Genomic DNA, 14,594 nt, shown 5'->3' with positions numbered 1-14,594 from the left:
ATGCTCAGGGTACTTTGTCTGGCAAAGCAGCTGCCAACGCGGCCTCTTCCCTCGGCTCAATGACATCAGTGACTCCTTCCCTAGCCCCACCATGTCCTCCTGAGGAGTCCCTCGAACTGTTTGACCACATTGTTGGGTACATGCTCCAGGAGGATGCCCAGCGTTTAGAAGGCTCTGATGATGATACTGAGCTAGTGTCACGTACCTGACGGTAGAGCCTGATGTGCAGGCAACGGCCTCTCTTGCTCCTCTGATTCTGGCCCCCTGATAGAGTAGACAGGAGGAGCAGAAGTGCAGAGTCGCACAAGTGCCAAACAGTTCGTCTTCACTGTAATGTGGAACAGCGGCAGGTGGCACGGTGCTGGAGCAGGGTTCTCCAATGAGCGGAAGATGCAGGTCGGGCAAGCCGGGTCAAACACTGGCAGGAACGTCAGGAACAGAAGCGGAGGCAGGTGTGTAGTCTGGATGCAGGCAGGGTCGGCAACGGGCTGGCAGCATGGTAGTAGAAGGAGCAGGCAGATGCGGAGTCAGAACAAGCCGGGTCAGATGCAGGCAGCAGGTAGCAGAGTCAGAATCAAGCCGGGTCGGTAAACAGGTGCAGGTATCACGAGTAAAGCAGGCAGGAACACACGGGAACGCTGTAGAACGGACAGCACTGGATGCAAGCACAGACCAGGTTTAAATAGCCCCTTGGTAATGTGCACACAGTTGAACCGAAGGTGTTCTGACAGGGGCTGAGGTCACAGGTCGACTTCTCCGTCGGCCATCTTGAGTACTGGCTAGTCTTCCCTGACAGGCTGAGGTCACAGGTCGACTTCTCCTTCGGCCATCTTGAGTACTGGCTGGTCTTCCCTGACAGCTAGATGAAGGCAGTAACGTGAGCACGGACAGAGGGGGTGCCCAAGAAGGACAGCAATCTGGCAGTCATGCTCCCCCTGCTGCAGCATACTGCCAACTTTGCTCCAGTGATGAGGAGGGAGGGGATGATGAGGTCACTGACTCAACGTGGGTGCCTGATAGGAGCGAGGAGGAGGAGGCACATCACCAACGAGGCAGGATGCCCTCCAGGGGCCAGCCTAAGGGCAGCACATTGACTGCATCACACCCCAAAGCTCCGCATGTGCAGGGCGCTGCTGTCTCTGCGCGTTATTCCAAAAGTTCTTTGGTGTGGGCCTTTTTTGAGACGAGTGCATCAGCACCGCTGCTATTTGCAACATATGTCTCAAGCGTATCTCGCATGGCGAAAACATCTCCCGCTTGGGCACCACATGCTTGACCAGACATATGTTGAACTGCCATGCAGTTCTTTGGCAAGCGTATCTAAAAGACCCACACCAAAGAACAAAGAGGACCTCTCCTTGCTCCTCATCAGCTTAGATCTCCAACCCCACTATACTTTCAGTCCTCTCTGAGACCTGCACTGAGAGGAATGAAGGTGTAGAATTAGGTGTGTCACAGTCAAGTACTTGTGGGCAATCTGCTTTCGGTACACCGACGTCAGATTGTACCAGGCAAATTTCCCTGCCCCAGCTGCTGCACCACTGAAAGAAGTTCGATCCCAGCCATCCACATGCCCAGCGGTTGAATGCTAGCTTGGCAAAATTACTAGCACTTCAACTGCTGCCTTTTCAGTTGGTAGACTCTGCCCCCTTCCATGAGTTTGTGGAATGTGCACTTCCTCAGTGGCAGGTACCCAAACGCCACTTTTTCTCACGGAATGCGATTCTGGCTCTCTACCGGCATGTGGAAGGCAATGTCCATGCCTCGCTGTACAGGGCGGTCAGCGGTAAGGTGCATATTACTGCTGACTCATGGTCCAGCAGGCATGGACAGGGATGTTACCTAAGTTTCACCGCGCATTAGGTGACTCTGCTGGCAGCTGGGAATGATGCAGAACAAGGTGCAGTAGTGTTGGAGGTTGTTCCGCCACCACGCCTCCAAAATGCCACTTCTAATGATTGTGACACACCTCTCTCCTCCACCCCTCCTCTTCTTCTTCCTCCATGGCCTCTTCCTGTGCTTTCTTCTCGGAACCAGCGGTGCTCCGTAGCTGTACACGGGGCTACGCAAGTATGCAGGCCAAAAGATGCCATGTGGTGCTTGAGCTTGGGGGACAGGAGCCACACAGGGGCAGAGGTTCTGTCAGCTCTTCAGGGGCAGGTTCAGAGGTGGTTGACGCCACGCTAACTTAAGGCAGGAATGGTGGTTTGCGACAATGGCACCAACCTCCTCTCTGCCCTCTGACAGGGACAAATGACCCATGTGCTCTGTTTGGCTCACGACCATACCTTGGTGGTGCAGCGGTTCTTAGGCAGGTACCTGGGCTTACAGGATGTCCTGAGGCAGGCCAGGAAAGTCTGTGTGCATTTCCGCCGGTCATATAATGCCAGTGCTCAGCTGGCAGACCTCCAAAAGGAGTTTAACCTGCCCAAGAACCGCCTAATCTGTGACATGCCCACCAGGTGGAACTTAACGTTGGCCATGCTGCAGCGGCTGCACATGCAGCAGAGGGCCATCAATGAGTACCTGTGCAACTATTGCACCTGGACAGGGTCAGGGGAGCTTGTTTTTTTTCCCCACGCCAGTGGGCCATGATCAGGGATGCATGCACTGTCCTGTCACCATTTGAGGAGGCCAAAAGGATGGTGAGCAGTGACAGTGCATGCATCAGTGACACTGTCCCCCTTGTCCACCTGATGGAGCACACGCTGGGTGGAATAATGGACAGGGCACTTGAGGCAGAACAGAGGCAGGAAGAGGAGGATTTCCTTAGCTCTCAAGGCCCCCTTTATCCAGACAGTGTTCCTGCGTGCCCGCTGATCACACAGGAAGAGAACGAGGAGGAGGAGGATTGTGTCAGTATGGAGGTGGAGCCTGGCACTCAGCATCAGCAGCAGTCTTTAAGGGATCAGTCCCAAGAAACACATAGACTTGTACATGGCTGGGAGGAGGTGGCTGCGGACCGTGTCGCCCTTAGTGACCCAGAGGACTCTGGACCGAATGCCTCAGCAAACCTACGCTGCATGGCCTCCCTGATCCCGCAAAGCCTGCGGAAGGATCCTCATATTCATGGTATCAAGGAGAAGGACCAATACTGGCTGGCAACCCTCCTTGATCCACGTTACAAAGGTAAGGTTGCGGACCTTATCTTCACAGAGGGAGCAGAGGATGAAACATCATTGGGAGGCCTTGCAGAAAGGTCTGTGCAATGCGTTCCCAGAGACTGGGAGGTTACAAACTCCTGTTTCCGGACAACGTGTTGCTGAGGCTTCAGTCAGTCAAAGAAGGAGCGGTGGAGAAAGTGGCCGTCTGACCGATGCGTTCAGACAATTTTTTAGTCCACAGCCCCAAGGTATGATTAGTTCCAGCCACCATCACCAGCGTCTGTTTTACATGGTGCAGGAATACCTAGGGGCAAGATCTGACTTGGACACCTTTCCCACCGAAAATCCTCTGGGTTACTGGGTCTTGAGGATGGATCACTGGCCAGAGCTTGCACAGTATGCAATTGAGCTACTGGCCTGTCCTGCATCCAGCGTTCTTTCGGAACGCACATTTAGTGCTGCTGGAGGCACTGTAACCGAACACAGGGTGCATCTGTCCACCGACTCGGTCGATCGACTGACCTTCATAAAAATGAATCAGTCTTGGATCACCACCAGCTACCAAGCACCTGATGCTGATGTAACCGAATATTTTTTTTTTTTAAATCTCAGATCCCTTCAAAGACTGCTTATGCTGATGCTGAGTGACTATCCTGAGTAATTATCCTCTTCCTCCTCAATGATCACGCTGATAACTTGTAAGAAAATTTTTGGTTCTGAGCGCCGCCACCAGTGCCTAAGGCCCAGTTTTTCAGCCCCTGTTTAACAGGGGTGTGTAATTACAATTTTTGATGCAATACTTTGCAGCAGGGCTTGTTCCTGCGTTCCAACTAGAGTATCTGTGAGGGGTTGCAGTGTTGTGGCACCAGCACCAGTGCCTAAGGCCCAATTTTTCAGCCAAAGTTCAACAGAGGCATGTAATTACAATTCTTGATCTAATATTTCACAGCAGGGCCCGTTTCTGCGCCCACCAAGAGTGAGTGAGGATTTACAGTGTTGTGGCACCAGCACCACCACCACCACCAAAGGCCCAATTTTTCTGCCCCTGTTCAACAGGGGCATGTCATTACAATTCTTGATCTAATATTTCATAACAGGGCCCTGTGAGGGCTTACAGTGTTGTGGCCACAACAACACCTAAGGCCCAAATTTCTGCTGAGTATATAGGGCAGGCCCCTATTTTCAAACATCCAACTTACAAACGACTCCTACTTGCAAACGGAAGGAGACAACAGGAAGTGAGATGAAATCTACCCCTAGGAAGGGAAATTCTCTCCTGTAAGAGTTAATATGGGGAAAACATTTCTCCTTTCCATTGATGCTTTATCACCAATCCTTGTTTCACAAAAAAACCCATATTTTAAAAAAAATATTTGTCATTGGGACAAAAAGTGAGGTGAAATCTTCTGAAGAGGAGCACAGACAGCAAAACAAATGTCACAGGGGTGATAACCCTTCCCTATGTTTTCCAAAATGTTTAAAATAGATTTTTTGGCTGGAGCTAAACACGTTAAAAATGTACCAGTTCAAAATTACAAACAGATTCTACTTAACAACAAACCTACAGTCCCTGTCTTGTTTGCACCGCCTGTATACTGATGTTCAGAGTACAGAGCCTTTATACTGCTGTTTCCTTTTTTTAATTTGGGTGCGGGGTTCCCCTTAATATCCATACAAGACCCAAAGGGCCTGGTAATGGACTGGGGGGTACTCATGCCGTTTGTGTCACTGATTTTCATCCATATTGCCAGGACCCAACATTACATTAAAGCCGCAAGCAGTTTTAAACGACTTTTTTTCCTTTAAAAATGACATTTTGTGCAGGGACTGTTCTAAGCACGGGAAACAACTGACACTTTACAGGCATACTATAGACACCCTCCAGGTACAATATTTAAAGGAATATTTCACTTTTTTTTTTACTTTAAGCATCATTAAAATCACTGCTCCCGAAAAAACTGATGTTTTTAAAAGGTTTTTTTGCATTGATACATGTCCCCTGGGGCAGGACCCGGGTCCCCAAACCCTTTTTAGGACAATACCATGCAAATTAGCCTTTAAAATGAGCACTTTTGATTTCGAACATTCGAGTCCCATAGACGTCAATGGGGTTCTAACGTTCGTGCAAATTTTCGGTCCGTTCGCAGGTTCTGGTGCGAACCAAACCGGGGGGGGGTGTTCGGCTCATCCCTAAACATCAACAGGTCAGAAAAATTTAAAAAAATCAAAAACAGAATCAGTGAGTTGGAAAAAGGATTCCCCCCTTGTATCAGTTATATATTACATAGTAGTTGAGGTTAAAAAAAGACACAAGTCCATCAAGTCCAACCTATGTGTGTGATTATATGTCAGTATTACATTGTATATCCCTGTATGTTGAATGTCATTAAGGTGCTTATCTAATAGTTTCTTAAAACTATCAATGCCCCCCGTGGAGACCACCGCCTGTGGAAGAGAATTCCACATCCTTGCCGCTCTTACAGTAAAGAACCCTCTATGTAGTTTAAATTTAAACCTCTTTTTTTATAATTTTAATGAGTGGCCATGAGTCTTGTCAAACTCTCTTCTGCGAAAAAGTTTTATTCCTATTGTGGAGTCACCAGTAGGGATGAGCATCGTGTTTCGAGTCGAACCCATGTTCGACTCGAACATTGTGTGTTCAGCCATTCGCCAAATTACGAATGATATGGGCCATTCGCGCCAAATTCGAGTGGCGTGTCATGGCCCATAATTCACTGCGGCATTGCAGTGCATTGCTGGCTGATAATTGGCCAAGCATGCACTATGACCCACATGCTTGGCCAATCACAGCGCCGTCTGTACAGAGAGCCGTAATCGGCCAAATCCAGGGTGGCTTTGGCCAATTATGGCTCAGGGGGTTTAGTACACGCTCCACACTATATAAGGCCGCCTTGTGTAGTGTGTTCCGACGCTGAGAGAGAGATAGATTGACAGAGAGACAGTGTCATTTGTTAAGTTAGATAGAGTAGACAGGCGAGTCAGTTAGCTGCACTTACAGTGTATTGTGTATATATATACATCCTAGGTGTCGTATATATATATATATATATATATATATATATATATATATATACACTGTATTCAGTTTAGCTAAATCCATTCCTGTTATTCTCTTCCTACTACTGAAAGGCAGGCAGGTGTTTTTACAGTATTTACAGCTACCTGAAGAAAATTGCTGGTGTTCTTCTGATCCTATTAGTCCTATTAGCTACAGTATTTACAGTTAATGTAGTGCGTCCTCTGCACAGTGTGCACCTAAATCTACCTGAAGAAAATGAGTGTTCTTCTGATCCTATTAGTACGGTACCACAGGCAGCTACAATATTTACAGTTAGTGTAGTGTGTCCTCTGCACAGTGTGCATCTAAAGCTACCTGAAGAAAATTAGTGTTCTTCTGATCCTATTAGTACAGTACCGCAGGCAGCTACAGTATTTACAACTTAGTGTAGCGCGTCCTCTCCACAGTGTGCACCTAAAGCTACCTACAGAAAATTAGTGGTGTTCTTCTGATCCTATTAGTACAGTACCGCAGGCAGCTGGAGTATTTACAAGTTAGTGTAGTGCGTCCTCTGCACAGTTTGCAAATAAAGCTGACCTGAAGAAAATTAGTGGTGTTCTTCTGATCCTATTAGTACAGTACCACAGGCAGCTGTAGTATTTGCAAGTTAGTGTAGTGCGTCCTCTGCACAGTTTGCAAATAAAGCTGACCTGAAGAAAATTAGTGGTGTTCTTCTGATCCTATTAGTACAGTACCACAGGCAGCTGCAGTATTTACAAGTTAGTGTAGTGCGTCCCCTGCACAGTGTGCACCTAAAGCTACCTGAATAAAATTAGTGGTGTTCTTCTGATCCTATAAGTACAGTACCACAGGCAGCTGTAGTATTTACAAGTTAGTGTAGTGCGTCCTCTGCACAGTGTGCACCTAAAGCTACCTGAAGAAAATTAGTGGTGTTCTTCTGATCCTATTAATACCACAGGCAGGCAGCTACAATATTTACAGTTAGTGTAGTGTGTCCATTGCACAGTGTGCACCTAAAGCTACCTGGAGACAATTGCTGTTGTTCTGCTCCTATTAATACCACAGACAGGCAGCTACAGTATTTACAGTTAGTGCACTGTGTCATCTGCACCTAAAGCTACCTGAAGAAAATGAGTGGTGTTCTTCTGATCCTATTAATACCACAGGCAGGCAGCTACAGTATTTACAGTTAGTGTAGTGCATCCTCTGCACAGTGTGCACCTAAAGCTACTTGGAGACAATTGCTGTTGTTCTGCTCCTATTAATACCACAGGCAGGCAGCTAAAGTATTTACAGTTAGTGCACTGTGTCCTCTGCACAGTGTGCACCTAAAGCTACCTGAAGAAAATTAGTGGTGTTCTTCTGATCCTATTAATACCACAGGCAGGCAGCTACAGTATTTACAGTTAGTGTAGTGCGTCCTCTGCACAGTGTGCACCTAAAGCTACCTGGAGACAGTTGCTTTTGTTCTGCTCCTATTAATATCACAGGCAGGCAGCTACAATATTTACATTTAGTGCACTGTGTCCTCTGCACAGTGTGCACCTAAAGCTACCTGAATTCAATTGGTGGTGTTCTTCTGATCCTATATTAATACCACAGGCAGGCAGCTACAGTATTTACAGTTAGTGCACTGTGTCCTCTGCACAGTGTGCACCCAAAGCTACCTGAAGAAAATTAGTGGTGTTCTTCTGATCCTATTAATACCACTGGCAGGCAGCTACAGTATTTACAGTTAGTGTAGTGCGTCCTCTGCACAGTGTGCACCTAAAGCTACTTGGAGACAATTGCTGTTGTTCTACTCCTATTAATACCACAGGCAGGCAGCTAAAGTATTTACAGTTAGTGCACTGTGTCCTCTGCACAGTGCACACCTAAAGCTGCCTGAAGAAAATTAGTTTTGTTCTTCTGATCCTATTAATACCATGGGCAGGCAGCTACAGTATTTACAGTTAGTGTAGAGGCCTTGAAGAAAGGTCTGTGAAACGCGTTCCCAGAGACTGGGAGGTTACAAACTCATGTTCCTGGACAACGTGTTGTTGAAGCTTTGGTCAGTCAAAGAAGGAGCGGTGGAGAAGGTGGCCGTATGACCGATGCGTTCAGACAATTTTTTAGTCCGCAGCCCCAAGGTATGATCGGTTCCAGCTACAATATGCAGCTACAATATTTACACGTGCCACTTTACAGGCATACTATAGACAACCCCCAGGTGATATTTAAAGGAATATTTCACTTTTTTTTCACTTTAAGCATCATTAAAATCACTGCTCCTGAAAAAACGGCCATTTTTAAAACTTTTTTTGCATTGATTCACGTCCTCTGGGGCAGTACCCGGTTCCCCAAAACCATTTTAGGACAATACCATGCAAATTAGCCTTTAAAATTAGCACTTTTGATTTTGAACGTTTGAGTCCCATAGACTTCAATGGGGTTCTAACGTTCGTGTGAATTTTCGGTCCGTTCGCAGGTTCTGGTGCGAACCAAACCGGGGGGTGTTCGGCTCATCCTTAGTCACCAGTATGGTATTTGTATATTGAAATCATATCCCCTCTCAAGCGTCTCTTCTCCAGAGAGAATAAGTTCAGTGCTCGCAACCTTTCCTCATAACTAATATCCTCCAGACCCTATATTAGTTTTGTTGCCCTTCTTTGTACTTGCTCCATTTCCAATACATCCTTCCTGAAGACTGATGCCCAGAACTGGACAGCATACTCTAGGTGCGGCCCGGACCAGAGTCTTGTAGAGTGGGAAAATGATCATTTTTATCTCTGGAGTTGATCCCCTTTTTAATGCATGCCAAATTGCCAATATTCTGTTTGCTTTGTTAGCAGCAGCTTGGCATTGCATGCCATTGATGAGCCTATCATCTACTAGGACCCCCAGGTCCTTTTCCATCTTAGATTCCCCCAGAGGTTCTCCCCCTAGTGTATAGATTGCATTCATATTTTTGCCACCCAAATGCATTATTTTACATTTTTCTACATTGAACCTCATTTGCCATGTAGTTACCGGGTTTGCCGTTGGAAGAAACTTCAAAGGTTTCTCCGAAGGAACTGACAGAATTCCATTCCAGTGGTCTTGCCTACACACGGTCAATCCAAAGTCAAACAAAAGTCTGACCGTCCAGAACGCGGTGACGTACAGCGCGTACGACGGGACTAGAAAAAGGAAGTTCAATAGCCAGTAGCTTCCGTCTCGTACTTTCTTCTGAGCATGGGTCGTTTTTGGTTTGTCGGACCAGCATACAGATGAACAGGTTTCCCGATAGTAATGGGTTCTGGCAGAGTTCCGGCGGAAAGATTTAGAACATGTTCTCTTTCTAGGTCCGTCAGAATATTTGGAATAAAAGGTCCGATGAGGCATACACACGAGCGGATTATACGATGAAAAGATTCCATCAGACTTTTTCTGTCGGATATTCCGCTTGTGTGTACGTGGCATGAGAAGGACATCATCACTCATAGAAGTTCTGGGCTACCATATTTTTTTCTGTGCAAGAGTGGGCCCTAAAATTGTGAAAAAAAAATGAAAAAAATGTGGCTGCCCCTTTATAGGTGAACTAAACACCTTAATTATGCAAAATAAAAAATGTAAAGATGGCGCTCACATACATAAATAAAATGTGGAAAACAATACCTAACAATAAACAAATAATAGTGGATGATGCTCACATACATGCTCTGTAAACTCATGAATAAGATATAGCATTTCGTCCAATTCCAGACTTTTTCAAGTGCTAGATTTACTCCATTATTGGACACTGTCTTTTGTATTAATTTTTGCAACGATATGTTTTAACCACTTTAGGACCGGACCTATTTTTTACACTTGGTGTTTACAAGTTAAAATCATTTTTTTGATTCACATCTATGCATGTTGCTTTTGAGCATTTCTGCAGTGTTTTTTGTGGTGCTTGTTGCGTTTTTGAGCAGCGTTTTTGCAGCGTTTTTGCAGAGTTTTTTTTTTTTTTTTACAGTTTTCTGTTATACTAGAAAGGGAAAGGCGAAGGGGCGCGGCGGGGGCACCACGGGGGCGCTGTGGAGGCGCTGTGAAGATGCTGTACTTGCGTTTTTGATGCTTGTCTATTGAATTACATGCAAAATGCTGCATTTTGCATGAAAAAAAAATTCCCAGACCCTTCCCAAAAACGCAGAGGTACAAAGAAGCATTGATGTGAACATGTTCCATAGGAACCCATGTTAAAAATTTCTCATGCATTTCTGCAAAATGCATCAAAAAACGAATTAGTGTGAACAGAGCCTTAGAGGTGTTAGACCGGAATAGAACTGGGTGTTCGAATCTCCCTCCCCCACATCCCCTTTCTCCGTCCCCCCCTTTCTCCCCCCCTCCCCCCTTTTTTTTTTGCCCGCCCCCATGTAGGTGGGAGGGGGGAGGTAGAGGCAGCGGGGGCCGCTTGCTACTATTTAAGTGCTATACTATGAAGAGCAGGCACTGTGGAAAGTTACTTTACAGAAATAAGAATACTGGGGGTTGGAGATGTTTGGGGGGAGGGGAGGGGGGGATGGGGTAGGCATGGGTAATAACAGATAATGTAAATGGAGTATAAGTCATAAATATACAGAGCTGTGTGTTTTTTTGTTTTTTCTTTTCCCTCCTAAGGCGGGCATGGAATACGTGATTTGATATGAAACCTAAGCTGTGGATATTAGGATAAAGAATCACACATGCTATACATGTTAATGTGATCTGAATGATCCCCACTATTGGTGTCGCTCTCCAGCTCCTCTACATAGGAATTTTTCTTGCCTCCCAGTGCTATCTTGGACTATTCTAGGAGGAGATCGCAGGGGTGCGCAGGCTCAATTAGAGCCCTATTAGTAGTTTGTTGTGTATTCAATTTTGTGTTTTTGTTGTGTTGGGGTGTGTGGGGGGGTTTTTTTTGTGGTTTTTGGGGGGTTTTTTTGTTTTTTTCTCTTGCTCTCTCTTCTTTTCCGTATTGGGCTTCGCTATGACCAGTTATGTGCTGCCTCTCCCTGAATGTCAATGGATTGAATATACCGGAGAAGCGCACAGTGGTCCTACGTGAACTCTGGCGCATGCGCGCTCAGCGTGTATTCATACAAGAGACACATTTCCAATCTGGGAAGACACCAAAATTTAAAGATGAAAGATATCCATATGTTTTCCACAGTACAGCTCCAGACTCTAAGACAAGGGGGGCGAGTATCTTGCTTTCTGGGACGGTTCCATGGTCCTACGCCGACCAGATGAGTGATCCGGAAAGACGCTACCTTTTTCTTAAAGGCAACTTAGTTGGCCGTCGAGTTACTTTGGCGTCCATCTATTTACCGAACCAGGCACAGTTGAGTTGTCTTAATGGAATTCTTAATAATCTACAGGTTTTTATGGAGGGTGGACTGATACTGGGTGGAGATTTGAATGTAGCCCTTGATCCTTTACTGGAGGTTTCTAAATCTGCTACACATCTATCTTATCAATATCTTAGACGAATAAAAAAAGCTATACAATCTATGCGACTTGTAGATGTTTGGAGAGTCCAGCATCCAGCTGAACGTGACTACACTTTCTATTCGGCGCCACACAATAGTTACTCTAGAATCGATTATGTGTTAATATCTCAATCTTTACTACCAGCGGTGGTCAACTCGACCATCGGGACATTAACGGTATCAGATCATGCTCCGGTGTCTTTAGATCTTCAGCTGTCTAAGCCGGCTAACAGACCATGGACATGGAAACTTAATGAATTGCTACTACAAGAGGGCCAACTTTCGGAACGAGCTTTCTAGCAAACTGACTAGAATCTTTAATGAAAACGACTCAGAAGAAATCTCCCCACTCATTTTATGGGAAACACATAAATGCGTTATGCGAGGTATATTGATTAAAAAGGCAACGGAAATAAGTAAAAAAAAAACAAAGAGTGTTTCAGGATCAATTAAAATTGGTAGCAGAGTTAGAGACTAAACATAAAAAATCACTTTCACAAACCGTAGCAGTAGATCTCAGGATACAGCGGGAAAATCTTCTTTGATGAAACAGGAGGCTGTAGTGATTTAAAAATACGGTGTAAAAGTAGTAGTATAGTGGTCTCGTGAGTAGAGAGTGGGTATGATAATGAATTAGTAAGTACTCTTCCGCAGCAACCCAATTCTTCCAGAGAGATGCACTTTATTGACTTCCAACACAGAACAAAGTCCAAAGTCCACAGGTGACAAAAAAATCCGACAGAGTATATAATTCAGAGACCCATCTCCTAGGTCTGTGTGTTCCCAGCCATACACAGACAAGCCTCACTTCAACTATAGACTGAATGCTGTGTTATATTCACCAGGAATTGAATGGCTGAGCAATTTGATTGGCCGTTTCAATTTAGGACTTTGATAAGCTTTAGTCTATCAAACAGACAGCAACCCCCCACCGTGAACAGCCGTGAACCACCCCAGTTTGCACTCCCGCATATCAACATCAACAAGTCCCCTTTAGATATGTGTAATTAGATTAACAGATACCACCTGAACACCCTTTTGAGCCCTTGGAATACCTACATTCCTAATCTGTATTCTTGCATATCAACAAGCCCCTTTAGATATGTGTAATTAGATTAACAGATACCACCTGAATACCCTTTTGAGCCCTTGGAATACCTACATTCCTAATCTGTATTCTTGCATATCAACAAGCCCCCCTGATATATTAGCCCCACAGGAGGGAGCCTCCGCTAGGCCAACCCAAAACACTCCTTGATCCCATTGTTACCCCCTCAAGTCTAATTACCATCAATAAATACTTCTTCTATGGTCCTTTAAACAATGTACCCTTTGAAATGTTCAATTAATTTAACAACCCATACCACACACCCCTAGGTAGACTTGCATAAGACCAACACATCAAAGGGTTTTCAGCTGTTATATTAAAATTGAGTTGGCTTGGACAAATCGACCATTGTCAACTCATGTCTGGCCTGGTTAATATAATAATGTTCCACATAAATCGGTGAACATATTACAGCATATACACCCACTTGGATCGGTTCGAATCAGAATCGATTCACAACCAAACTGCTCAGACATCCCTGGCTCTTAAGATTGAAGCCATCTCTATGCTTTCCTTCTTCCTCTGGATTGTTCTTAGTTGTCTTCTACCACAACAATATAAACCAAACAAAAAACATATTAATATAAATATAATAAACACAAAAATTATGAACAGAGTTCTCAATAGCGGGTGAGTAAAAGTGTTATTGGGTATGCTCCACCAAGGCTCCTGAAATTCTTTAGCAATTTTATTAGAACTAATGAGGTTTTCCTTTACCAGTTCTTGTAATTCTATAATTTTCCTACTATCCCTCTTAAATAATGTATCCAATTCAACTGTAAGTGGTGGGATTTTCTTAAATAAAGGAGAAATCATAGAGTCCCAATTGCCAAGATCAGTTTGCTCAATGTCCATAGATACTTGATTCATCTGGATATTGGCTCGAATGTCTTCCTCTCCAATTGTTAGCAGTCCATCCATGAGATTCACACACCATCCTGTGATAGGGGTCCGGCACTGAACTTGTTTCTGCCAAGTGAATGAGGGAACCCCCAATGCACAGACCCTTGGGCCTTCTCCATGAATTATTCTCTTCCAGGCTGGTTCAAATTTTTGCAATCGAACCAGGCAGTTTCCAGAGTGTGCAGCAGCACAGCCCTCTATGTACTCCAATTGCTCAAAAGAACAGGAACAAAGCCAAGCCTGGGCACGTCTGGTACAGCAGTTGGGGTCCATGGTTTTCCACACTTGGTTGTCCTTGACAACGAGTTTGCTTTCTGGTAGCAGTTGTTTCAGTATATTAGTGCCATTTCTCACCTCCACCTCACCAAGAACGATCATCTTGTATACGGGTAAGGGTGTTGTTGACCATGTAGGGATGTCGACAGTCAGAGGTATTTCCTGCTTTCCGATGCGATCTCTATTACAAAGAGTATCCAGGCTTCTTACATTAGCAAGGGCAAAGTTCCTACAAGTAACACCACTGTCTTTGATAAGATTGAATAATAAAGTTGAGTTCATTATCCTTGGCCATTCTCCTTGTTTGATTTCTTGAAGCCCTAGGCTCAGGTGTTCACTCAGCAAGTTTCCTATAATACCACAGACTATAGACTTGGATACATTATTGGTTTGAAGGGTTTTATTCAGTGCACTCACCGACATTTGAATGTTCTGCAAATCTGCAGCAATGGTGTGAATGTTCTGAATATCTATTTTCATTTCAGCTAGAGTGTTTAAATCCACTCTTCCCCCTTTAAGCAGTATCTGCTGTAATCCACCCACAAAATTCTGTTCTCTTATATTTAAACTCTCTATATCAACCCTATTCCAAATTGAACTACCCAAACTGAGGCCTGATATGATATCAGTACCCAGATCCCTCTTTGAAATTTTCTTAAAATTAAGCCCTTGTGTAGCATCCCAAAATAAGT

This window comes from Aquarana catesbeiana, linkage group LG01, assembly GCF_042186555.1.
Source record: "Aquarana catesbeiana isolate 2022-GZ linkage group LG01, ASM4218655v1, whole genome shotgun sequence".
Lineage (NCBI taxonomy): Eukaryota > Metazoa > Chordata > Amphibia > Anura > Ranidae > Aquarana > Aquarana catesbeiana.
The sequence above is the reverse complement of the archived record's forward strand: the minus strand, read 5'-3'. Positions refer to the sequence as shown.